The following is a 26,123-nucleotide window of genomic DNA, read 5'->3' as shown; positions in this document are numbered from 1 at the left end:
CCCAACTAACGCGCCCCAACTCTGAGACAACGGCGATGTAGCCTCGGGCGACGGCGACGATGACCCATGCGAAGTGGAGGCGTTGGAGGCCCGGTCCGGAAGAGTCGAAGGGCGGGCTGGAGCAGCCCGGGCAACGGCGTCGACTTCCATCGGGGTTCGCGCCTGCAGCGGCGATGGCTGTGGCGGCGGGGGCGGGGGCGGGGACGGCGAGGGACGCCCGCCATCCAGGAACCGGGGCGAGGCTGCATGTGGGTCTGCAACATTTAAGTCCACGGCAGTATCGCGAGTGTGGGTAAGCCGCAGCTGATTGCGGTGGCGCCGCTGCAAGCCAAGGGGGGGGGGGGGGGGCTGGAGAATAGATAGATATGGGACCCCAAGCGCCGTACGAAGGTACCTGCTCCCAGCGGCGGCGGCCTGAAAAAACTTGAAATACACTGGAGTGGAGTGGTAGGCGCAAAGCGATCATGTGGCCGCAGCTACGCTGGCGTGCGCGCGGGGTGGGGGTGAGGGGGGGGGGGGTCGGGGGCGTGTGCAGCAGGGTGAGCAAAGTTCGGTGACGACGTCCACGGAACAACTCTGCCGGCGATGGGCCGTCGCGAGGCAGCGAACGATATGATGACAGGAAGAGTAACAAAGCTTGGTCTCTCGTGTCGAGGTGAACGCGCTGCCAAGGCGCAGAGGGTGTGGGCCATGAAACAAACTTCTGGGGCGGGGCCGATGCACGAACGGCACTGAGCGGTTAACTGTTCTATGTCTCTGTCCATTCCTGGCCATGTGCAATGCTGGCGTGCAAGTTGCTTAGTGCGTACCATTCCCCAGTGGCCCTGATGTAGCAATTGCAAAACTTCGCGTCGCAAAGACGTAGGAATCACAACACGAGTTTGTCCCGACGGAGAGCGAAGGAGCAAAACACCACGTTGCACTGTCAGATCGTGGCGTCGAGCAAATAACGGCCCACGACGGGATTTGCAATGTTCTTCGGCGAACGTGGTCATGCCGTGCGAACAAGACGCAAAAGTTCACTCTAATCAGCGTCCGAATCTGTGGCCCGTGCAATCTTGCGAAAGTCCAGAGGAAAACTAAGTACGACGTCACTGTCTTGAGAGTCGATGTGACAACAAGCAAAAGGTATGTCATGGGCGATGGCAAACGAGACAACACATCCGCATTGCAATGGCGAGATGTGGGGCGATACAATATGATGGCTAAGGCTTCGTTCTCAATTTGGCAATAGTTCTGTTGTGTGGTGGTGAGCAATTTGGAAGCAAAAGCTATTTGGTGATCAGCTGATCCGACAACACTGCACCTAACCCATAGGATGAAGCATCCACAGCAAGAACAACTGGTTTAGAAGGGTCGAAATGTGCAAGGCAACGGCCGGCCGCGGTGGCCGAGCGGTTCTAGGTACTACAGTCTGGAACCGCGTGACCGCTACGGTCACAGGTTCGAATCCTGCCTCGGGCACGGATGTGTGTGATTTCCTTAGGTTAGTTAGGTTTAAGTAGTTCAAAGTTCTAGGGCACTGATGACCTCAGCAGTTAAGTCCCATAGTGCTCAGAGCCATTTGAACCATTTTTTTAACACTACTATGCAAACCATTTGCTAGAACTCTGTCTTCAACACTGTTGTCTTTAGAACTAATAGCATGAACAGAATGGGCGTGTCCAGAAGCACGAGAAGTAATTGAGTTCCGTTTACGCTGTTGGCACACGGATTGTACATGTCCAACCCGTCCACGATTGTAGCAAGAATAAGTACGCGACGGCAATTCTCGTGTTTGTGACGTACATGACACTTTGAGCACAATTTCAAAGGTGCCCGCGAAGAAGTAAACTGTCTGTGTTGGCGCAAAAGCTGTTGGCGGGGACTCGAGCTACTTCCGCCTTGCAGATTGGGAGCACGCGGTGTGCGCGGCAACTGCGCCCGACGACGGTCGGTCTGTTGTACACAATGTCCGTCCGACACACGACAAACGGTAGGCAAGTCAAAACTATTTTGAGCACTTTCACATGCATCTCTAATCTCCAAGATAGCTACGACTTGGTCTAGAGAGGGATCGGGGATCCGCAAAATCTGTTCCCTTACGTGAATGTCTTGCACATTCTGAGTTATTGCGTCACGAATCATATTATCTGCAAAACGTTTTCCTCAGTCACATGCAAAACGACAGTCACGAGTTAAGCCCTTAAGGTCAGTGATCCACTGTTTGTAAGTTTGACCCGGCTGTTTGCGATAGCAAAAAAATCTGAATCTGGCCGCAGCAACTAGAGTTTGCGAGTCAAAGTACTGCGATAAGGCCTGGATGCACTGTTCATATTGCAAAAGTTCAGGTAGGGAGGCCGGGAAAAGTTTTTCCAACAAACGGTACACTTTAACACCGGCGGAGGCCAAGAGAAAATAAAGTTCTAGCTGACCTGGGTGTTGGTATGCTGCCATGTGCGATTCGAGTAAGGCCATATGCTCTTGCCAAGTTTCTTCCTCTTGACTGAAGGCTCTGTATGGTGGCTGTATGGGGAAGTTGATTGCTGCTGCACTGCTATGAGTTGTTGCACGCCAGACAGGAGTTGTGTCATCTGCTGCGTCTGCAAAAGCAAAATCTGTTCAAGTGTGACTGTGGATGCACTAGACGCTTGCGCCGGATTGGTTGGAGCAATGGGTGGAGGCGCGGGAGTAGCCATGTTAGTACAATGCAACTGTTGAGAACAAGATAGCAATAAATGAAAAAAAAGGTGCGAAGCGCTCCACACTGTAATCAAAAAATGTCCACAAACAATTCTGTTAGTTTGGTTAGGCGCAAGCAAGAAACAATTTGCAAATGGTGCACAAGCGAAAAGCGAACGATGAGGCGAGTGGGGTTGACAGCGGCGTCGGGAGGCAAGGTCCGATCGCTTCTCCAAAATCCTCGTCGCCACTTTTGTGACGGCTCCCAAACCCAAGGTCCTCGGCGGTACCTTTGGGGCAGCCACCACAAAATGTATAAAGCGTAGGAAGTGACCAGGATGTAGCTATGTCTGTTGGCCGAAAAATAATTAATGACAAGAATTGTGCCAGCTAGAATGAAGAGATAACTTATCTTTATTTCTGACGAAACGTGCACCAGCAACACAAGTCCAAGTAATATCAAAGAGTAATCCGTGTACTGAGCCTAGTCGAATACAATAGCAAATATCACACTGCAATGGCTCCGCTATAAAGCCCACGAAAGGCTAGCAATAGACAATCGACAATAGACTCTCCTCCTTATATGCAAAAGGCAGAGGGCGCTGCGGATCCGAGCTCAGCCTTGGCGCGACCTCATCCGTCGGCGGTAACGCCCTGAGACGCCGACGGCCGCGACAGGAACTGTTGACAGCGATGTCACGGTCAGGGCGCGCGTGCGCGAGTTGGTTGGCTGGGTCCGTGGATACAACATTTGGTAACAACATTCCTCCTTTATCAAAATGTACATTAGGGGCTCGTGTAACTTAGAGATTTTTCGTAGTAACCTTTCCTCTTTAAGCAGGGTGAGTATTAATAAAAATCGACAATCTGCAGGCGCGGATTCCTTACTGCAAATAGAGAAAAAAAGATCCCGTGAACATGTGTCCGTAGATACATCGTTGCCACAGTAGATGGCGCTGGTGAATGAAAGTTCTTCGGACCACGTACCATGTGTCACTTGTGTGTTACATGTTGTGCGACTTGACGCAGCGTACTGCAAGCAGCAGAATGGTTTGGTACAAATGTTGGGAACAACATTACCCTCACAGACACCAGCCACATCACACAACATTGCAAGCCCTTTTTCAACGTTTGTGTGATCATGGGTCCTTTTTCAGATAGACTAACGTGCAGGGAGGCGGCGGACTGTTGTACATCAGATTTGGAGGACCGGGATCTACAAGATATTGAGACGAACCCTAGTAAAAGCTCCAGCCAAGTGGTCCCCAGTATGGTGTTAGCCGATGAACGATTATTTGTATCCTGCATGAGAACTGCTACTATCCCTGTCACCTGAAACAACTACAATATTAAAGTCTGCGGTTTTCCCTCTACGGGAAGGATTTTGTCGATGGTTTGCATCATACAAACACAATTATGGTATTTCTGCCATCAGTCTTCTTTACCATCGAAGCAGCCTTTACCAGAACTGGCGACATCAGTCTGCATAATAGTCATCTGTGGGCTACAGACAATGGGTGAGGCGTCTCATCAACATCGGTTCAGCATCAATGTGTGGGCAGGGATTCCCGGCAACCACACTTCGACGGGCTACTAGTCCACAACGCCTCGACAGAGGAATGTACCTAGACTTCCTGCGGAGTAGTCTACCTGGGATGATTAATAATGTGCGCCTGACAATACGGCAGGTTATGTGGTTTCTGTATGATGGACTATCACCCTTTTCCTCATTGCTGTTCGCCGACACCTCAACATCATCTTCCCCAGACGTTGGATAGGACCCAGAGGCGCTGTAGCACAGTGGGCTACATCACCGGACTTAAACTCTCTGGATGTTTACCTCTCGCGGCATAAGAAAAGCGTTATATCCGTTGAACCATTACCTGATGTGCAGACCGTTCAACGGGCACTGCAATGTCGTACTTCAACAGCCTGCTCAAGACGCCTGTGACGCTTTTCGGAAAGAGATGGGAACGTGCGAAAGAGTGTGGGAATCCATGACGCGACGTGTGAGCGCATGCCTTGCATACTATGGATGGCACTTTGAATATTGTGACGTCGATGCGATGCGACTGTGTTCCGGCACGATTTGTTGCACGCACACAGTGCATTTCCAAACATATTTTCACAGGACCTTTTTTTCCTCCATTTCCAATCAGGAATCCGTCCCTCCAATTTGTCGGTTTTATTAATGTTCATCCTGAATCTTATACATACGTATATGTTTGAATTCAGATTACGAACTCCTACGTAGAAACGGACACTCTTCTTTATACATATATGTAAAGAAGATCTGTTCGCAAACTATCTTTCCAAAAACAGGTTTTTTTTTAATCTTACGTACTACGTGAGCATATTATTCTTATAGGTTGCTTGAGGATATATAATAATAATTATTATCCTTCCCCTCCCCCCCCCCCCATGAACCATGGAACTTGCCGTTGGTGGGGAGGCTTGCGTGCCTCAGCGATACAGATAGCCGTACCGTAGGTGCAACCACAACGGAGGGATATCTGTTGAGAGGCCAGACAAACGTGTGGTTCCTGAAGAGGGGCAGTAGCCTTTTCAGTAGTTGCAGGGGCAATAGTCTGGATGATTGACTGACCTGGCCTTGTAACACTAACCAAAACGGCCTTCCTGTGCTGGTACTGCGAACGGCTGAAAGCAAGAGGAAACTACAGCCGTAATTTTTCCCGAGAGCATGCTGCTTTACTGTATGGTTAAATGATGATGGCGTCCTCTTGGCTAAAATATTCCGGAGGTAACATAGTCCCCCATTCGGATCTCCGGCCAGGGACTACTGAAGAAGACGTCGTTATCAGTAGAAAGAAAACTGGCGTCCTACGGATCGGAGCGCGGAATGTCAGATCCCTTAATCGAGCAGGTAAGTTAGAAAATTTAAAAAGGGAAAGGGGTAGGTTAACGTTAGATATAGTGGCAATTAGCGAAGTACGGTGGCAGGAGGAACAAGACTTTTGGTCAGGTGAATACAGGGCTGTAAATACAAAATCAAATAACGTACATTATTGTAGCCAAGATAGACACGAAGCCCACGCCTACCACAGTAGTACAAGTTTAAATTTGAACTAGCTCCGCAGATGATGAAGAAATTGACGAAATGTATGATGAGATAAAAGAAATTATTCAGATAGTGAAGGGAAACGAAAATTTAATAGTCATGGGTGACTGGAATTCGATAGTAGGAAAAGGAAGAGAAGTAAACGTAGTAGGTGAATATGGAATGGGATTAAGGAATGAAAGGGGAAGCCGCCTGGTAGAATTTTGCACAGAGCATAACTTAATCACAGATAACACTTGGTTCAAGAATCATAAAAGAAGGTTGTATACACGGAAGAAGCCTGGAGATACTGGAAGGTCTCATATAGGTTATGTAATGGCAAGACAGAGATACAGGAACCAGGTTTTGAATTTTAAGACATTTCCAGGGGCAGATGTGGACTCTGAACACAATCTATTGGTTATGTAGTGTAGATTAAAACTGAAGAAATTGCAAAAAGTGGGAATTTGAGGCTGATGGGACGTGGATAAACTGAAAGAAGCAGAGGTTGTAGAGAACTTCAGGGAAAGTATTAGGGAACGATTGACAAGAATTGGGGAAAGAAAAACAGTAGAAGAAGAATGGGTAGCTTTGAGAGATGAAATAGTGAAGGCAGATGATGATCAAATAGGTAAAAAGACGAGGGCTAGTAGAAACCCTTGGGTAACAGAAGAGATATTGAAGTTAATTGATGAAAGAAGAAAATAAAAAAATGCAGTAAATGAAGCAGGCAAAAAGGAATACAAACGTTTCAAAAATGAGATCGACAGGAAGTGCAAAATGGCTAAGCAGGGATGGCTAGAGGACAAATGCAAGGATGTAGAGGCGTATCTCACTATGGGTAAGATAGATACTGCCTACAGGAAAATTAAAGAGACCTTTGGAGAAAAGAGAACCACTTGCATGAATATGAAGAGCTCAGACGGAAACCCAGTTCTAAGCAAAGAAGGGAAAGCAGAAAGATGGAAGGAGGGTCTATACAAGGGCGATGTACTTGAGGACAATATTATGGAAATGGAAGAGGATGTAAATGAAGATAAAATGGGAGATATGATACTGCGTGAAGAGTATGACAGAGCACTGAAAGACCTAAGTCGAATCAAGGCCCCGGGAGTAGACAACATTCCATTAGAGCTACTGACGGCCTTGGGAGAGCCAGTCCTGACAATACTCTACCATCTGGTGAGCATGATGTATGAGACAGGCGAAATACCCTCAAACTTCAAGAAGAACATAATAATTCCTATCACAAAGAAAGCAGGTGTCGACAGATGTGATAATTACCGAACTATCCCTTTAATAAGTCACAGCTGCAAAATGCTATCCCGCATTATTTACAGACGAATGGAAAAACTGGTAGAAGCCGACCTTGGGGAAGATCAGTTTGGATTCCATAGAAATGCTGGAACACGTGAGCCAATACTGACCTTAGTACTTATCTTAGGAGAAAGATTAAGGAAAGGCAAACGTACGTTTCTAGCATTTGTAGACATAGAGTAAGCTTTTGACAATGTTGACTGGAATACTCTCTTTCAAATTCTAAAGGTGACAGGAGTAAAATACAGGGAGCTAAAGGCTATTTACAATTTGTACAGCAAGCAGTAAAGAAAACAAAAGAAAAATTCGGAGTAGGTATTAAAATCCATGAAGAAGAAACAGAAACTTTGAGGTTTGCCGATGACACTGTAATTCTATCAGAGACAGCAAAGGACTTGGAAGAGCAGTTGAACGGAATGGATAGTCTCTTGAAAGGAGGATATAAGATGAACATCAACAAAAGCAAAACGAGGATAATGGAATGTAGTCGAATTAAATCGGGTGACGCTGAGGGAATTAGATTAGTAAATGAGACACTTAAAGTAGTACAGGAGTTTTGCTATTTGGGGAGCAAAATAACTGATGATGGTCGAAGTAGAGAGGATATAAAATGTAGACTGGCGATGGCAAGGAAAGCGTTTCTGAAGAAGAGAAATTTGTTAACATCAAATATAGATTTAAGTCTCAGGAAGTCATTTCTGAAAGTATTTGTATGGAGTGTGGCCATGTATGGAAGTGAAACATGGACGATAACTAGTTTGGACAAGAAGAGAATAGAAGCTTTTGAAATGTGGTGCTACAGAAGAATGCTGAAGATTAGATGGGTAGATCACATAACTAATGAGGAGTTATTGAATAGAATTGGGGAGAAGGGGAGTTTGTGGCACAACTTGACAAGAAGAAGGGACCGGTTGGTAGGACATGTTCTGAGGCATCAGGGGATCACAAATTTAGCATTGGAGGGTAGCGTGGAGGGGAAACCTCATAGAGGGAGACCAAGAGATGAATACAACAAGCAGATTCAGAAGGATGTAGGTTGCAGCAAGTACTGGGAGATGAAGAAGCTTGCACAGGAGAGAGTAGCACGGAGAGCTGCATCAAACCAATCTCAGGACTGAAGACCACAACAGCAACAACATCACTGGTTCATTTTCATTTAGTTTACATAGATACTATTATTGCTGTTATTTCATTTGATAAAAGCTATCAATGTTTCGCCACCTGCACGTTAAGTGGTTATTTCGTTATTGTGCAGTAAAGCGTATGAGGAAAACGACATGGGGTTGGACTCGCCTCAAACAGCACGTTATCTTCTCTTTCTTCTCTCCATAGCGCCCCGTACGGTTTATGAGATGCATAGCCAAGGCCGGTAATAAGGCACAAGTGACACAAGCCGCCGCTTGGGGGGGGGGGGGGGGGGGGCTAGAACACTGCTGCAAGTTTCCTATACGGTGGGATTCATTATAGGTAGCGAAAACGACACAGGTGATAGTGGTGATGGAAAATGGCGAGCAGGGGCACACGATAAGTCTCTTGGGTAGAAAAATGTTATCGAACCGATCCCGTGCACTGCTGCAGATGTCTTCACTGGCTGAAGGTCCGTATGTGGGTGAACATTTCAGCTTTTGTTGGCAATATTCGTGTAACATCAAATGTACTTTCATGCACAGGTATAGCTCTGCCTCTCTCCTCCTTTCCTATACATAACGAATCATACTACCGTTATACCATTTTCTGCTGCTGACCACAAATCCTTGTCTTCTTTCCATTTCACTTCATTGATCCTAATTATATCTAGACTAAGCCTTTCTATTTACTCTTTCAGATTTTCTAGGTATCGTACTACGTTCGAACTTCTGACTTTCCTTGCTCTGAGTCGTAGAATGTTATCTCTTCGTTAGTTTTTCCTTGCTTTCTCTCTCGGTCACCCCCACCTTGACAGTCACCTCCCGAAGATCAGAATGAGGGACTAATCGGGAATCTTTTGCCAATGGAGAGATTGTCAGGCCACTTTTTCAATTACAGGCAACATTTCCTGTGGATAAACATATGTGTCTTTAATGAAGTGGCCCCCATTGCCTTCTGCGTCCTCATGTGGTTGATAATTGCTGATTCTCCCGTCTTTTAGGGTCAGTTTACCGCCCCAAGGGCAAGAATGTACTTCTCCGTTCGCTTTGACAAGGCCGTTGGCCGAAGAGGGTGACTAATTATGTCGAAAGTCATCGGCCACCAGTCCTGCGATTTTTATGCAGAATTTATGCAGTGGCTGGGTTCGAACCGGGTGGCGGGACAGACAAAGGAAAGGTGCTTAAATCCGGACAATTTCAATTTGAATTTCCCACCATATCGTAGATCGGCCGGAGGTCGCCAATTGCGTTCTTGCAGGCCGCAGGCATCTAATAAACTGTCAAGACGTCAAAATGGCCGAGATGTTACGGACAAGTGCGGAGTACAGCCGAAGAACGGTGATTATCAAAAGTCTTCGCGCTGGGCGTTCGACTGCTAAGTAGTTAGAGTTTTCGGGTACCGAGGTCAACTGTTTACGATTTTGTGGCCAAGTATAGTGTTTCGGAGAAGTCTGGAGTTCACGTCCTAGGCGTTGTGTCCAGTGTGGGTGATATCATGTCGCCACGTTCCTTTGAAAACGGACAAACTATCACAAAAGAAGTTATCTGCAAGTTTTGACGAATGTCGTGAAACGGTGGATGATAACTGTGGCGTCCGGGAGACAATATGTCTTCTAACAGGACGTTGCATCGGTTCATACGAGCCATTTAGTCCAAAACTGGCTCTCGGATAACGTTGACATGTTCTGGTCAAAGGAGTTCTGGCCCGGTTTTGAGCCTCTCCACTGCTATGGTTGGAGCGTAGACGAAAAGCTACCAGCAGTAAGACAATGTCGCATCTATATGCACTGCTATCGAAGCAACTTTCGCGAATATGGACAAAGCTGTTTTAAAAAGTGCTTGTGATCGCTTCAGAACAAGATTGGAGGCGATCATTGCGGTTGAATGTTACTGTTGAAAGATACCACTACTTAAATCTAAAAGGACTTTCAATTTATTTGTATTTTGTTTTAATAAATTTGCTTTTAATGAAAAGTTTCATTTGTACGGTTTTAAGCGCCGCATCCTGTATATGAATGTGTAAGATGATTCTTATTATGATTTTTTTAATGTTTGAATTAGATTACCTAGAAAGTATAAACATGCTTACTCATTTATGTGGGATGGCAGGTGTGAGAGCACAGAATTTTTGCGGAGTTAAGTTCGGAAACTTTTACTTAAAAGTGGAAGGCGCGAAGTTTTCTTTACCCTCATCGTCCGTAAATAGGTAAACCACTTCTGAAATAATCTTATGTTAAAGATTATGTTTCTTCTTTAATAATACCCTACCGTATGCTGTCTGCATTGTGTACTGTTGTGTTTATGCCGGCCGAAGTGGCCGTGCGGTTAAAGGCGCTGCAGTCTGGAACCGCAAGACCGCCACGGTCGCAGGTTCGAATCCTGCCTCGGGCATGGATATTTGTGATGTCCTTAGGTTAGTTAGGTTTAACTAGTTCTAAGTTCTAGGGGACTAATGACCTTATCAGTTGAGTCCCATAGTGTTCAGAGCCATTTGAACCATTTTTGTTGTGTTTATGACGTTATTTGTCGGTGTAAATAAACTATAAGAAAAAAAGATGAAAAAGGGAGGAGGCACCGCACAGGAATTATCCGTATTGGTCAGAAATCGGTAGATGTGATGTACATATACAGACAAACAAGTGATTAAAATTTCAGGAAAATTGAATTATCTATTCAAGAGAGAGCTTCACAAATAGAGCAAGTCAATAACGCATTGGTCCACCTCTGGCCCTTACACGAGCCGTTATTCGGCTTGTCATTGATTGACAGAAATTTTGGACGTCCTACTGAGGGATATCCTGTCAATTTCTGTCCAATTGGTGCCATAGATGGTCAAAACATCGAGCGGGTTGGAGGGCCCTGCCCAGTACGTTCGAGAGACTCTCAGTTGGGGAAGGATCCGGCGATCTGAGTGACCAAGATGGGATTTGCCAAGCATGAAGGAACTAAAGGGGTCCAGTTATGAAATAGCAACCCAGACCATCACTTCTGGTTGTCGGCCTGTAAGGCGGGCGACATTCAGGTTGGCATCCCAGGGCTATCCGTGGGGTTTCTAGAAGGTCTTTGTCCCGAAATCTCGTTGACTGGAGTACTGTCTCCATTGGTGAGTCCCGCTTCTAATTCAGCACATGATCAACGAAGACGTAGCTGGAGACATACCAGACAATGTTACGTCGACGGTATTCTACGCTCCGTTTTGTTCATGGGAAACCATTTTGTGCTTACATTTCAGCAAGATAATGCCTATTCACACAGGGCGAGGGTTTTCTCTGCCTGTCTTCGTGCTTATTAGACCCTATCTTGCCTAGAAAGACCACCAGATCTCTCCCAAACTGGTCAAGGCCCTTCAACCAGCTCAGAATTTTGACGATATAGCTCGCCAGTTGGTCAGAATTTGGCACAATATCCTTCAGCACCAAGCCGAAAAACCGTTTGCGTAAGGACCAGGGGTGGACCAACCTGTTATTGACTTGGTCACTTTGTGAAGCTCTTTCTCTTGAATAAATCATCCATTTCTTCTGAAATTGTAATCACTTGTTTGTCTGTACATGTATATCACGTATACCGATTTCCGTCCCATTCGGATAAATCTTTCATCGTGCGTCATGTTTTTTTGTCTTGATTGTCTTACTGTTTGATGAGTGGTGAAGCCAAACATAGCATTCTATATTGTGTGACTTGAGTAGCAGCTTGCATTAATTAAACAGCTGGAAGGACTTATCAGCGTAGTTACACGAGCATCTCATTGAAAAGCAGATGAGAGGATAACCTACGTTATAACGATCCACATTACTACTACTTCTGCGAGCAATACGGTATAGACTTATTATATTGATGTCTTACAGACGTTCATCATCGTCATTGAAACATTTCCACATTTACAGAACATTTAAAACACCATAACCACCATCCTACAAACATAGAACAAAAAACGAAGATGATGAGAATAAGCAACCACGACAAATACCTATACAAATGCAAGAAAACTTCCACATCCAGAAAGCCATTGCTGAAAACAAACATGTGATAAATAAGCAAACACAAATCATTACAGACTTCCTACTAAGTTCAATAAAATAAATGGTAAGATAAAAATCGTCTTCTAGACGAGCGCGTGCGCGCACACACACACACACACACATACACACACACACACACACAAAGCTCGCCAAAGCAAATACTATTTCACACAAAAACATCAAACACACATTGGTTTACACAAACAGATCGCAGATATCTCAAAAATTACACTCGAAAGTTGGCAATAACATTCGATCTTTGGCAATAACGTCCGACAGTCTGCAACACAAACCAGATCATTACATCAGAACGAAGTGCTGTGAAATGTGGAAAGCAAAAACCCCAAGTGGCAATTATAAGAAGAGGAACAGCACCAAAAATGAAACAGAAACGTAATATGTAGAAAACAGTCCACGCAACCTGTAAGTAGAATTTAAAATAATACTACATCATAGAAAAAAACCAACCGCCAGAACTGTTTATACCCTATAGGCACATTGCCCAAAAATGTAAGCTAAACAGTAAAAATATGTACATTTTTCTGGCCACTGAAAATACCTTGCAATGAATAAAGGTGATACACGTATCGCATGAAAATTGTGTTTCATTCAGTTGTAGTTAGACGGTCTAAAAGTAAAAATTATCAATATACCGTAATATTTTAAACGCACTTCCCACGTCTGAATCAAAAATGGTATCATCCATTTTTAAAATTAAAAGTTTATTTATGATTAATATGGTTAGTCTATCAAGCAAGTCAGCCAGTATGGTGGTGCATCAAAGCGGAAATTAGTGTAAAGGTTGTGAGGCTAAATTCTTTCTGTAACTTAGATTTTCTTTTTTTGCTATTAACAGCATTTCACTTACACTATATATGGGATAAGGAATCGCAGTGCTTATACTCTGTAGGTAAATGTTTGGAAGTTATTTCTTATCTTATTCTCAATAAATAAGCACATCCACCATTGATTTTGTTCACAAATAAAACATATATTCTAAACGCAAAACAGTTCTTTACTTATTTTAGTTCAATATACGACACTGATCGACAATCATTGCTTACTTATTTATTATTAACCGTTTTTAAACAGTGAATCACAGTCATTCTCACAAACAGACCCAACAGAATTACAAAATAACATTAAATAAAGACGGAGGATGGCATGAGTGCATGCGGCACTCTGATTGGCTCTCTGCCACTGAGAAGCGTCAACGGAGATACAACCTGTCCATTTCACAATTGCCATATCAGCTGGAAGCGCTGGGGATTTTTGACGTGTTTTGCTATTGGTTGATTCAAATAACGCAGGAGCAGTATAATCGCTCTCAGTCCAAATGGGACATGGGTCCTAAATTGGTTGCATTGTGCGTGCAGAATATAAAACAAACTAAAACTGCATTCGCTATTAGTATATTGTTCTATAGAAAAGCGTGAAAAAATGAAACTTGTTTTTCAAACAACTGCGGCGGGAATGCACCAGATAAAACTACATTCGCTGCTAATACATGCTTCGGCAGAAAATACGAAGGCAACGAAAATAGGGCAGTAAAACTGATCACACAATACAAGTATATTGTCACGCTGCACCAGTGACGACATTTATTTATACGTTTTTTTTAAAAAAAGTTCTATTTCCCCTAACATTTCCCAGAAAGTGTTTCATTTACCTCTGAAGTTAATTTCTGGATCTTTAATGACAATGCTCACATCACGAACCACCCTTACACTACTTCCTTTTGTTGCTACTGCTCTCGACAAAGCTGTCGCTAATGGTATTAGCAAACATTCTTCAACACAGAAATAATCTACGTTATTTGTTAAAGATTTACTATCTGATCGTATTCTTCCATCACATGTATATGCACTTTGACCATCCATTTCAGAAGATCCTGATTATAGACAGTACTATTAAAATTAACGTGCTGTATAGTGCTGAGCTGTGTGGCTCGTTTATGTTTCATGGTCCCGTCCTTACGTAAACAAAGTTTGGTTCTGCATTCTGCCGTAAGCAAATGTCTAATGGACAGATACAGCACGATTATGGAAAGAAGGTGGCTTGTGCCAGGCGCGGGTGGAGAGAGGACAGAAGTGACTAGGCCCTCACTGTCGGCCACTGGTGGCAACCCACTGAGTCGCACACGTCATACCTATCTGTAGCTATGGTATGATTTACATATGGAAATATCAAGAATTTACATACGCAGATTATAGTTTCATTGAGAGATGGGATGCCACTCTCTCACTTTAACAACACTGTCAGCCAGAATAATAATCATATTTTAGGGTGTGATCTTGTTGTTTGCCAGTACTTTCGCTAAGTGTGGTTAATGACTTTTTCTTCACGAGGAAATCGTTGGCAGAATGTTCTTGTAAATGCACATGAAACCCGTAGAAAATTTGTACCTGGGAGGCCGAAGTGGAGAAGGAAGTGAGATGCTATGCTGCTCAGGGAACTTCCTTTCGGTTGCCACACATTTGTTTTGTAGTACAGAGTCCCGAAGCCAGCACTGAACCTGATGTTTTTGCAACTTCAATATTCAGGAATTGTGTTGTCACACGTCAGAGTCCAGTTCCCAAAAGCCTATTATATTCTCCAGTATCACAGTATCGATTTATCCACCGTCACGTAGTCCATTCAGAAATATCACATCGTGGCCCAGTCTCCGACGCCCTCAAAATCTCCACGAGAAAAAAATGACGCTGTCACGAAGAGCTTGTTCACGATGAGGCAAGGCTCGTGCAAAAGTTAGCTGGCCCAAAGAGTGGTGGCTGACACATCTAAAGTTGAATCGTCTGCTGCCATCGTCTGTAAGAGGACGCACAACGCAATGAGAGCGTAGCTCACAGCGTAAATTTGTCAGTGCAGCAGAATACTGTCGCCACATGGGCGGATAAGGTCTAACGTGGTTAATTAATCAAGCATGACGTTGGAGTAAAGCGATTGTATAATGACGTTCAGCAAGTAAGTCTCTCTAAATGTGTCCATACAGTGTTTAGGTCACTAGGCCTTAATTTTGTAAAAAAAAAAAAAAAAAAAACTGACATCAATTGTCATAATGCTTGAGCGCTTTACTACTTCTAACTGGAGAGTTGGCGCAGAGATTACAGCCTTTACCTACCGACCAGGAAGTTTTATTATTTTCCACGTAGATAGTTAAAACTATTTAACAAAACTAAAGATTTACTTTACGTCCTGTATTAATTACAAAAAAATGATTCAAATGGCTCTGAGCACTATGGGACTTAACTTCTGAGGTCATCAGTCCCCTAGAACTTAGAACTACTTAAACCTAACTAACCTAACGACATCACACACACCCATGCCCGAGGCAGGATTCGAACCAGCGACCGTAGCGGTTGCGCGGTTCCAGACTGTAGCGCCTAGAACCGCTCGGCCACCCCGGCCGGCTATTAATTACATTATAATATAACAAAATAGGTAAGAATAACACAATGGGGTGTTATAGACAATCACAACGCTTACCTTTACCTTTTCTTTCTTACAGACGACAGTCACGGAGACTTTTTAAATGAAATTCCCGCCATTCGACTGTAAATTACTATTCATTTATGTCGCGCTATCGTGATTTTGGCTTTGTAGCCGATTTCAAGTGCAAGGTGAAACAAACTGTCAGCACGGAAGTGAGAGTAGACAATGTGTAGGAATGTGCCAATAGATGATCATCACTGTAAATATTCTATTTCAGATGTGATGTTTGCACATGTATGATGTCGCGTTCGGAATTATCGTATCAGTTGCTCATTGTTGGGTATACACTGACGGTAAAAGCTGCAACACTAAGAAGGAGTTTGCAACATAAACGAAAGTTAGTACGCGTGTTTCTGCATACGAATGATGACGTCTATTAAAATTTCGTGCCAGTCGCGTAAGAGTGACGCCAAGAGCGTCACTATGAGGATGCAAATCAAGTTTACCTTAAATCCACGCAGTAACGTTCGTGAGCTTTAGTTCCCTTTGCGATTGGACGCAGTGAGTTTACGCTAGTCAAAAATGTCCTTAAGGCGACAAAGGCACCGTTACAAACGCCACATTAAGTATGAACAGGTCATGTACTAGAGCTACGAGAAGCTGGATGTTCGTTGTGCGATACTGCCGAAAGATTTGGCAGGAATGGAGCCACTATTCATGAGTGCTGGCAGCTGGGGTCACAGGAATGTACGGTCACAAGTAGACCGGACTCCGAACGACCACGTGACTGTAAAGAGACGGAAGACCATCTTTTTCGGCGTATGGCTCCGGCGCACCGTAATGCATCTGCAGCAGCAATTTGAGCAGCAATTGGCACCCCAGTGACACAACGAACTGTTAAAAATCGGTTACTTCAAGGAGAGCTCCGAGCCAGACGTCCTGTGGCATGCATTTCACTGACCACAAACCACCGCCATTTGAGACCAGTGGTGTCAAGCGAGAGCTCACTGGAGGGCAGGGCGGAGGTCTACCGTGATTTCCGATGAAAGGTGGTTCTCCATCGCAGCCAACGATGGCCGTGTGTTGGTTAGAATGGGGCCAGTTGAGAGCCCGCAACCAACCTGCGTGTTAGACACACAGGACCTAAACCTGGAATTAGGGCCTGGGGTAAGAATTAGTGTGTTAGCAGGATTATCCCACGTATCCTGACTGCAAATTCGTACGTCAGTCCAGTGGCTGGACGGGCTGCGCTGCCGTTGATGAACACCGTTCCAGAGGGTGTTTTCTAACAGGATAACACTCGCCCACGTATCACTTTTGTGACCCAACATGCTCTACAAAGTGTCGACATATTGCCTTGACCTGCTCGGTCACCAGGTCTGTCTTCAATCGAGCTCATATGGGACATCATCCGACAACTCCAGCGTCATCCACAACCAACACTAACAGTCCATGTATTGACCGACCAAGTACAACAAGCATGAAACTCTATCCCACAAAATGACATCCGGCACCTGTAAACACAATACATTTACATTTGCATACTTGCATTCAACATTGTGGCGGTTACTCCGGTTTTTAATGAACCAGCATTTCATATTTGCAACGATTTATCTCGCGCTTTCAGTAACCTGTGATCTTGCAATGTGTAAGCTATATGTAAGTGATTAACATTGCGTATGTTATCTATACAAATGCATTCCCGAAATTTCATTTTTTTCTTGAGTCGTCAGTCTTGTGACAAGTTAGAGTTGACCAGCAATGAATTCCTCTCCTGCACCAAGCTCTTCATCTCATAGCAGCACTTGCAACTTACTTCCCCCATTATTTGCCGGACGTATTCCAATCCCTGTCTTCCTCTACAGTTTTTTACCCTCTGTAGCTCCCTATAATGCCGTGGAAGTTATTTCCTGATGTCTTAACAGACGTTCTGTCATCCTGTTTCTTCTTCTCGTCAGTCTTTTCCATATACCGCTTTCCTCCCAGATTCTGGGCAGAACTTCCTCATTCCTTACCTTGTAAGTCCACCTAATTTTGATCATTCGTCTATAGCACCATATCTCAAATGCTTCGATTCTCTTCTGTTTCGGTTTTCCCACAGTCCATGTTTCACTACCATACAAAGAAATGCTGCAAACATACATTCTCAGAAAATACTTTCTGAGCTTAAGGCCTATGTTTGTTACTAGTAAATTTCTCTTGGCCAGGAATGCTCTTCTTTGCCAGTGCTAGTCTGCTTTTGATGTACTCCTTTCTCCGTCCTTATTTGGTTATTTTGCTGCGTAGGTAGTACAATTGCTTAAATTCATCTACTTCGTGACTATCAATTCTGATGTTAAGTGCCTCAGTGCTCTCATTTCTGCTACTTATCATATTTTCGTCTTTCTTCGATTTACTCTACACTAATTAATTTTTGGTGTTGCTATTTTTTCCGTCACTGTGTTACGACATATTGGTGATAGCTAAAGCACTTGTAACGCCGATATTGGCCAATCGTGCGAAATGTAGTAAAGTGATTACTTGTGAATGGAGAGACCGCAGCGGTTTCATTTATGGAAAATTCCTTTGCACATTCATCGCGAGTGAGAGATTGACTACATTTTCATCTCGTTCTCTCTCCTACTACCTTTAGGGCCAAACCTTGTTGATGCAAATTTCTTCCACAGCCAGGCCTCATAAGAAAAAAAGTTTTATATTGCTGCTAAAGTATAAAAGCTGTGGATGTCAAAGAAGCCAGTCTGCAATCTGAACTCTGAGAATGCTGCACAGATTCTGTATTTCTTACATTGGTTTCTCAGCTCTACGGTGTTCGGTGTGAGGAGAAGGTATTGTCCATCGCCTAACGGTCGCTACCGTGAGGCTCTTGCTCGCACTGATAAATGGAGCGCTTTATCTCGCTTCGTACTTCTCGCCTCTCTCTCACACTGTGAGTGTGTGTGTCGGTTCTCTCCAGCACAGAGAGTCGCGGTGGTCCCGTTCCGAGAAGAACGGCCGGCGCTCCTTAATCACGGCCATTGAGGCGCGCTCGCACGCGCACCCAGGCCAGAGCGGGCGTGCTTAATTCGGGCGCGGCGCAGGTAATTATTGCTGATTTAGTGCCGACCATTCAGCAGCAGTCACTGAAGGAGCGCGGCCCGGCGCGGCCCGGCGCGGCCGCCCGCCTGCGGCACCCCGGCCGGCCGCGTCCGCCGCCGCAGCAGCTGGCCCCGCCTCAAACCCAGTAGCGCTCCGCTGGCGTTGCAGAGCTCCGACCGCCACATCGCTTCTCATGAGCGATTCGTGTAGCTAGCGCAGCACATTGCATTTCCATTAACGACAAAAAAATATGGGTATTATTTGCTACATCTCTTAAAATCTGCTGATATGACATACTGGCCGATTGAATTTCAAAAGTGGGAAGAAAACCACGCCTCGTTGCCTAAATTAGTCCCCTAGTGAGTGGACCACATCCCATAATGGGATCAAATCCGAAATTTAAGTTGGAAACGTAATCGTAAAATTAGAAGTGAGAAATTCACAGGATTAACAAAAAAGTGATATTTGACATACTAGTAAGGAATTTGGCAACCCACTCTCAGAAGTTGTAATGTTCAGTTGGAGACCCTTATTTATGATGACTAAATTTACAAACTATAAACATGACACTTCAGTGGAGCATTCACAGTAAATCTACAGGGTAGTCGGAGATCCCAGTTACAAACTTCTATCTCTCGTTGAGGGGAGTGAGTACGTGATGTTAGGCCCGCCCAGTTGGCCGTGCGGTCTAACGCACGGCTTTCCGGGCGGGAAGGAGCACCTGGTCTCCGGCACGAATCCGCCCGGCGGATTTGTGTCGAGGTCCGGTGAACCGACCAGTCTGTGGATGGTTTTTAGGCGGTTTTCCATCTGCATCGGCGAATGCGGGCTGGTTCCCCTTATTCTGCCTCAGTTGCACTATCTCGGCGACTGCTGCGCAAACAAGTTCTCCACGTACACGTACACCACCATTACTCTACCACGCAAACATAGGGGTTACACTCGTCTTGTGTGAGACTTTCCCTGGGGGGTCCACCGAGGGCCGAACCGCACAATAACCCTGGGTTCGGTGTGGGGCGACGGAAGGGTGAAGTGTACTGCGGTAGTTGTCGTGGGGTTGTGGACCACTGCGGCTGCGGCGGGGACGGAGCCTCTCCGTCGTTTCTAGGTCCCCGGTTAACATACAATACATGATGTTACTAATAGAAACGCATGTCCAAAAACGTACTGTTTCCGTTCTACGACGGTTTTAATTCGGATGTACACTGAAGAGCCAAAGAAACTGGAACACCTGCCTAATATCGTGTTGGGCCCCCGCGCGCGCAGTACCTCAACATGGACTCAACTAATGTCTGAAATAGCACTGGAGGGAACTGACACCATGAATCCTGCAGAGCTGCCCATAAATCCGCAAGAGTGTGAGAGGATGGAGATCTCTTCTGAACAGCACGTCGCAAGGAATCGCAGATATGCTCAGTAATGTTCATGTCTGGGGAGTCTGGTGGTCAGCGGAATTGTTTAAACTCAGAAGAGTGTTCCTGGAGCCACGCTGTAGCAGTGGGACGTGTGGAGTGTCGCGTTGCCTTTCTGGAATTGCCCAAGTCTGTCGGAATGCACAATGGACATGAATGGACGGAGGTGATAAAACAGGATGTTTATGTACTTGCCACATCTTGGAGTCCTATCTGGACGTATCAGGGGACCCATATCATTCCAACTGCACATGCCCCACATCATTACAGAACCTCCACCAGCTTGAACAGTCCCCTCCTGCATGGGGGGTCGATGGATTCATGAGGTTGTCTCCATACCCGTACACGTCCATCCGCTCTATACAATTTGAAGCGAGACTCGTCCGACCAGTTAACATGTTTCCAGTCATCAACTGTCCAATGTCGGTGCTGATGAGCGCAGACGAGGCGTAAATCTTTGTGTCGTGCAGTCATCAACGGTACAACGCTGGACCTTCGGCTCGGAAAGCCCAGATCCATGATGTTTCGTTGAGTGGTTTGCACGCTGACACTTGTTGATGGTGCAACACTGAGATCTTCAGCAATTTGCGGAGGGTTTGCACTTCTGTCACGTTGAACGATCCCCTTCAGTAGTCGTTGGTCCCCTTCTTGCAGGATGTTTTTTCCGCCACAGCGATATCGGAGATTTGTTTTACCGGATTCCTGATATTCATGGTACACTCATAAAATGGGCGTGCGGGAGAAGTGTCCCATCGCTCGTGCGCCGGCTATAACAACACGTTCAAACTCACTTAAATATTAACAGCCTGCCATTGTGCAGTTACCGACTTATCAACTGCGTCAGACACTTTTTGTCTTGTACAGGCTTTACCGACCGCAGCGCCGCATTCGTCCTGTTTACATATCTATGTATTTGAAAACGCACGCCTATACCAGTTTCTTTGGCGCTTCACAGTGTTTAACGGGTCCACGTCTGCTGAGGAAAGAGGAAAGTCTCAGAGCTGCTTGTCCTGGTATGCACTAGAGTAGACCTGATGTCTCTTAACGTCTCCCCCACTGCGAGACCTACGGTATGTCTGTGTATCTCAGGTACGGTAAACATGGTTCGGTACGCGGTTCCGGAATACACAGATAAACAAATGTGCTTAAGTGATAAATGGATGATTCGTTATGTTTCCTTTCGAGTTGTTACCTAATAGTTGTACTGCGTCACGACTAATTCAATTCGTGATGAGGAAGTGGATGAGCTAAACGTTTGAACCGAAACAGTCTTAGAACGGAAACCGCACGTTTCCGAACAAGGGGTTCTATTTAAAGTATAATGTACTCTCTCTCCCCTTAAGTCCTAGAATTTTCTAATGTGAATTTCCGAGCATCCTGGATATCTCTATAAAAATCATTTTATGTATGTACGTATCTTGTGCCTCCTAAATCACTGGATGGTGTTACACATATAACTCACTATCTGTGTTGGTATGAACCACCTACTTCCCACATATGTATCAGTTGGGCGTAAAAGAGGGTGTGAATCAGAATCATAATTTAGGACCCTCTGGAGCTATTTCAACCAATAATTGTATATACGTTACCCATCATTTGTATTTTTTTGGATAAAAATATCGTGGAGTTAGTGCACCCCAATTACCTCTATGAGTGGAGAAGGGAATGAAAGTCTGTTAGACCTAAAAGTATTCTTCGACGATCGATGACAGTATCGAATTCTTAGTTATCATGGTCGTTAGGCTCATTTTGTGATAGTCCCGAAGACTTTACACCCCGAGGGTTGTGGCACTCGAGGCGTTGCAAATTTTGTAACATATTAGCTTCATCATACACTGGTATATAGAACGTAAGGGCGAAAGAAACTTTGGGTGCATGATGTGTCACTGCCAAGAAAATTGCTCGCTGCAACTTGCACCACACATAGAACTGTATAGTACAGATGGTAACTTACAGAAATACGCATTGAGAGGAACTGAAATGACACTTCATGCAAAGACGATAATTACAGCCAGCACAGTACTATTCATAATGACCCTCTGTACATTACAAAAGGTAGGAAATGGCTCATAATAGAGTGTGTGATCACCAATTACGGCAATGCATGCCCTGCAACATGCTCTTGTGGTCGCAAGGTTCCTAAGGACTTCGTTTGGTAGGCCGTTCCTTTCTATTCCTCCACCAGCGCGGTTGACAGCTGCTGGATGACTGTTGGTGCTTTTGGACGTGCTGCAGTACGTCTTCCCAACGCATCCCACATGCACTCGATGGGATATAAGTCGGGGGTGGGGGGTGGGGTGTAGGAAGGACTGGCCACTCCATTCACCAACTATTCTCTCGTTTAATCCATAAAAGTGAAGTCAGGGCCGAATGAACCTGAGAAAAAAAGAACATGGGGAAGGAGTACCGTGTCAAAATAACGTTGACCAGTGAGTGTACAGTGTTCAAAGCTTTCATGTTCAGTACACCCATGCAATGTTATGCATCCCCACTCCATAACACCTGGGGCACAAAACCAATTGTGCTCGACAATGTTCATGGATGCATTACATGTTCCTGCCTCTCGCCTTGTGAGGGTACGTCAAGCATTTGCTTGACCTTATATAGAAGTGTGATTACAAATCTCTGATCGCGAACGACAAAATTCGATCTTGCGATAAAAATAAAATTGTCTGCATTGTCATTACTACAAGACATAAGGTATCAGGTACAAATCACACATAAAATTACTGTCATATAAGGTGTTCACACTGAACTTCTAAGTGCATCCGTTGTATGTATGAATGAGTGTAATATTACTAAGGTGAGAATTGTAAAGGATTCTGATATATGGTTGTAAGTGGTACGAAATCCCACAGTTACTATGTTAGTCTCCAAGAGGTGGCGAATTGTAAATGATATCTTATGGAGGGTTTGTGTGTAGACAACATGGTAATCCTTGGTTAGCGAGTCGTGCACGTTCACAGCTCTCGTAAAGATAAGTGTTTGATTGAGTAATAACAATTAATTAAGACAATATTACATCATAATTAAGTAAATTAACACCTATTGTAAGCTATCAACTAAAGGTTTCACATTTTTCTGCGTATTTTCTGAAAAAATAGTACATTTCATAGGCGCGAATTTTGAACTAGGATTTGTTTACATTGTGATGTACTGTAAGTTACGTGATTATTTCAATAAAGTAAAGATACTGTTGTTAGTGTATTCTTATACGCTATCCATGTGATGCTTTAGTAAGTAGCCGAAGTGATAAGTTCCAAAATAAGTGAAAAGTTTATAGAGTGTAGGCTCAGTTCTTTGTTTACTTTTTGTTTCGTCACGTAAAAAATACAGGCTATATCGTTTTCGTTTCTCCAGAAGTTTTGAATTAGTATCCGAACTTTCTAAGAAATTTAATATATTGGTTGGGAAGTCTATGGAGATATTCTTGTTTTAACTCAGACTAAAGCTAAAATTTGTTTGCCATGAGTGAGAAGTGTGTGACTTGCCATGGGATTGTTAGTTTTGGGGTGTAGTGTGTGGGTTGTTGCAGTTTCTTTTATGTGGGTAACTGTAGAGGCGTGGGAATTGGGCAAATAAACAAGGCTCATTTCTTGTGTAGGATTTGCTGTAGAGATGGGAAGATAGTGGAACAGGAGAAGGAGATTTCTGTCCTTCAGGAGGAACGAGATAAAGCGAAACAAGATCTGGAAAGGTTAAAAGGGGAGAAGGGAAAAGAGAGGTGGTAAGAGACAACAGGTTATAGAAGAAGTAGGAATAGGACGTTCTCAGGCAGTGTAGTTATGAATGTGGAAAACAGGAATGATCTGTTGTCACAGCTGGAAACTGATGAGCCACAAATAGATGTAGGAGTGCACAGGACACAACAAACTTTCAAAAAGTGTTTGATAAATTCGAAGTCAGAAAAAGCTGCGAAGAAGTAGAAAGTTTTGTTGTTAGGTAGTTCACATGGTAGAAGTGTTGGCCAACTGTTGCAGGATAAAATAGGGTCAGATTGCCTGGTCACAAGTTTTTTTAAACCTTGTTCAAATCTGGGTCAGGTGATAGAAGATGTAGGTTCACTTTGCAAAGAATTCACAAAGGAAGACACTGTGGTAATGGTGGATGGGGTGGGCAACAGCATAGATAGGAACCCTAATTATTCAACTGAGAGTGACCTGGTAAAGATAGCTTCAGCAACGAAACATACTGCTGTAGGACTTGAGTCTGGTCTGAGGCGCCATGACTGGCCTCATTTAAACTCTTCTCTTAATATAGTTAATTTAGAGGTGGAACAGCTGCTTGGATCAAATATGGGTCTCATATGAGTGTGGTTCCTGTTGGCTCTGTCAGCAGTTGGGACTATACTAGGCATGGCCTTCACCTCAACAGAAAGGGAAGGGGAAAATGTTTGTACTAATAGCAAACAGCTTAAGGGGGGTGCACTGTCACAAGTGGTTATAAGTGACCAAGTGACAGATCATCAGTTTTCATAGGGTAGGGAGGCAGAAACAAAAGATGTTCAGAGACAGGCTGAAGATGACATTCACATTGATAAAATGGGCAACCAGAAAGCAAATTTTAATGCACACAATTTTTGCAGAGAGCCTCTGATTGACACTAGACATACTCAAAAATTGGCAGTAAAATTACGTTCATCCAGTTGTAATTCAGCCATGCACAAAATCAGTTATCGTTACTGCATTAGAATATCAGAGGACTAAGAGGTAAGCTTAGTGAGTTGCGTATTCGTGTTAAAGATTTAGAGTTGATCAAACCAGTTGATATAACCTGCCTCTCTGAAAATCATATGACCACTGGTATATATAAGTTAGATGTTACAGGATTCTAGTTAGCTTCTTACTTCTGTAAAGAAAATATGGGGAAAGGAGGAGTTGCTACATTTGTCAGAATCTGATAATAAGTCATTTATAATAGTAGGTGTAAACAGATCACCTTCAGGAAATTTTAACCTCTTTATCAAAATCTGGAAGCCCTGCTGTCCCATCTCATGGTCAAAAACAAGGAAATAGTGGTTGCTTGTGATTTTAATGTGGATTTATTGAAAAGCTCTGTCAGTGCACAATTATTGCAGTCAGTAACAGTATCATTCAATTTAGTTCCTACTGTGAACTTTCCTACTAGGATATGTAAATACTGTGAGAATGTTATTGATAATATCTTTGTAGACAAATCTATCAAAAAAAGTAAAAAGTAAAAAACCTATAGTAAATTGGCTATCTGATCATGACATGCAGCATCTTATTTTAAATGGTGAAACATGTCAGGATAAAAAATCTATTAAATCTCAGTACAGAAGGGTAATAAATACGTCAAAATTGAGAAATTCAAGAAATTGCTCAAACACATGAATTGGGTAGATGGTTACAATACTTCTGACTCAAATGGAAAATACAAAGCATTCAGTGATAAAGTTACCTCTACTTTTTAAAATTGTTTTCCCCTAAAGGTAACTAAAATTACACAGAAGTAAAAAAATAAACTGCGGATTACACAAGGAATAAAGATATGTGGGATAAGAAGGAGACTGTATCTACTATCTAGGAACAGCTCTCATGTTAGAATTGTCAAGCATTACAATGAATACAGCAAAATATTGAAGCAAGTAATAAAAAAAAAATTAAGCAGCTTTATTATGAGAAAAAGATAGCTACATCAGGCAACAAAATAAAAATTGTATGGGACATAGTGAAGACAGAGACAGGTGGAGCCAAAAAGGAAGAGGATCAGGTAGCTCTAAAATAAATGAGACTTTGGTAACAAGTACATGTAGAGTTGCAAACCTCTTAAACAAGTATTTCATTTCTGTTACTGACAGCTTGGGGTTATCAGGTTCAGTGAACAGTGCAATGGAGTATCTGAGACCAGTCTTTAAAAATAGCTTCAGTAAATTGGAAATAACACTCACGTCTCCTAAAGAAGCAGCATCCATAATAAAATCCTTAAAATCTAAGTATTCCACTGGGTATGATAACATATCAATGAAATTCATCAAAGAGTGCTCATGTGAGTTGTGTTC

The sequence above is a fragment of the Schistocerca nitens genome, chromosome 6 (assembly GCF_023898315.1).
Source record: "Schistocerca nitens isolate TAMUIC-IGC-003100 chromosome 6, iqSchNite1.1, whole genome shotgun sequence".
NCBI classification, from domain to species: domain Eukaryota; kingdom Metazoa; phylum Arthropoda; class Insecta; order Orthoptera; family Acrididae; genus Schistocerca; species Schistocerca nitens.
This window is presented reverse-complemented; position numbering follows the sequence as displayed.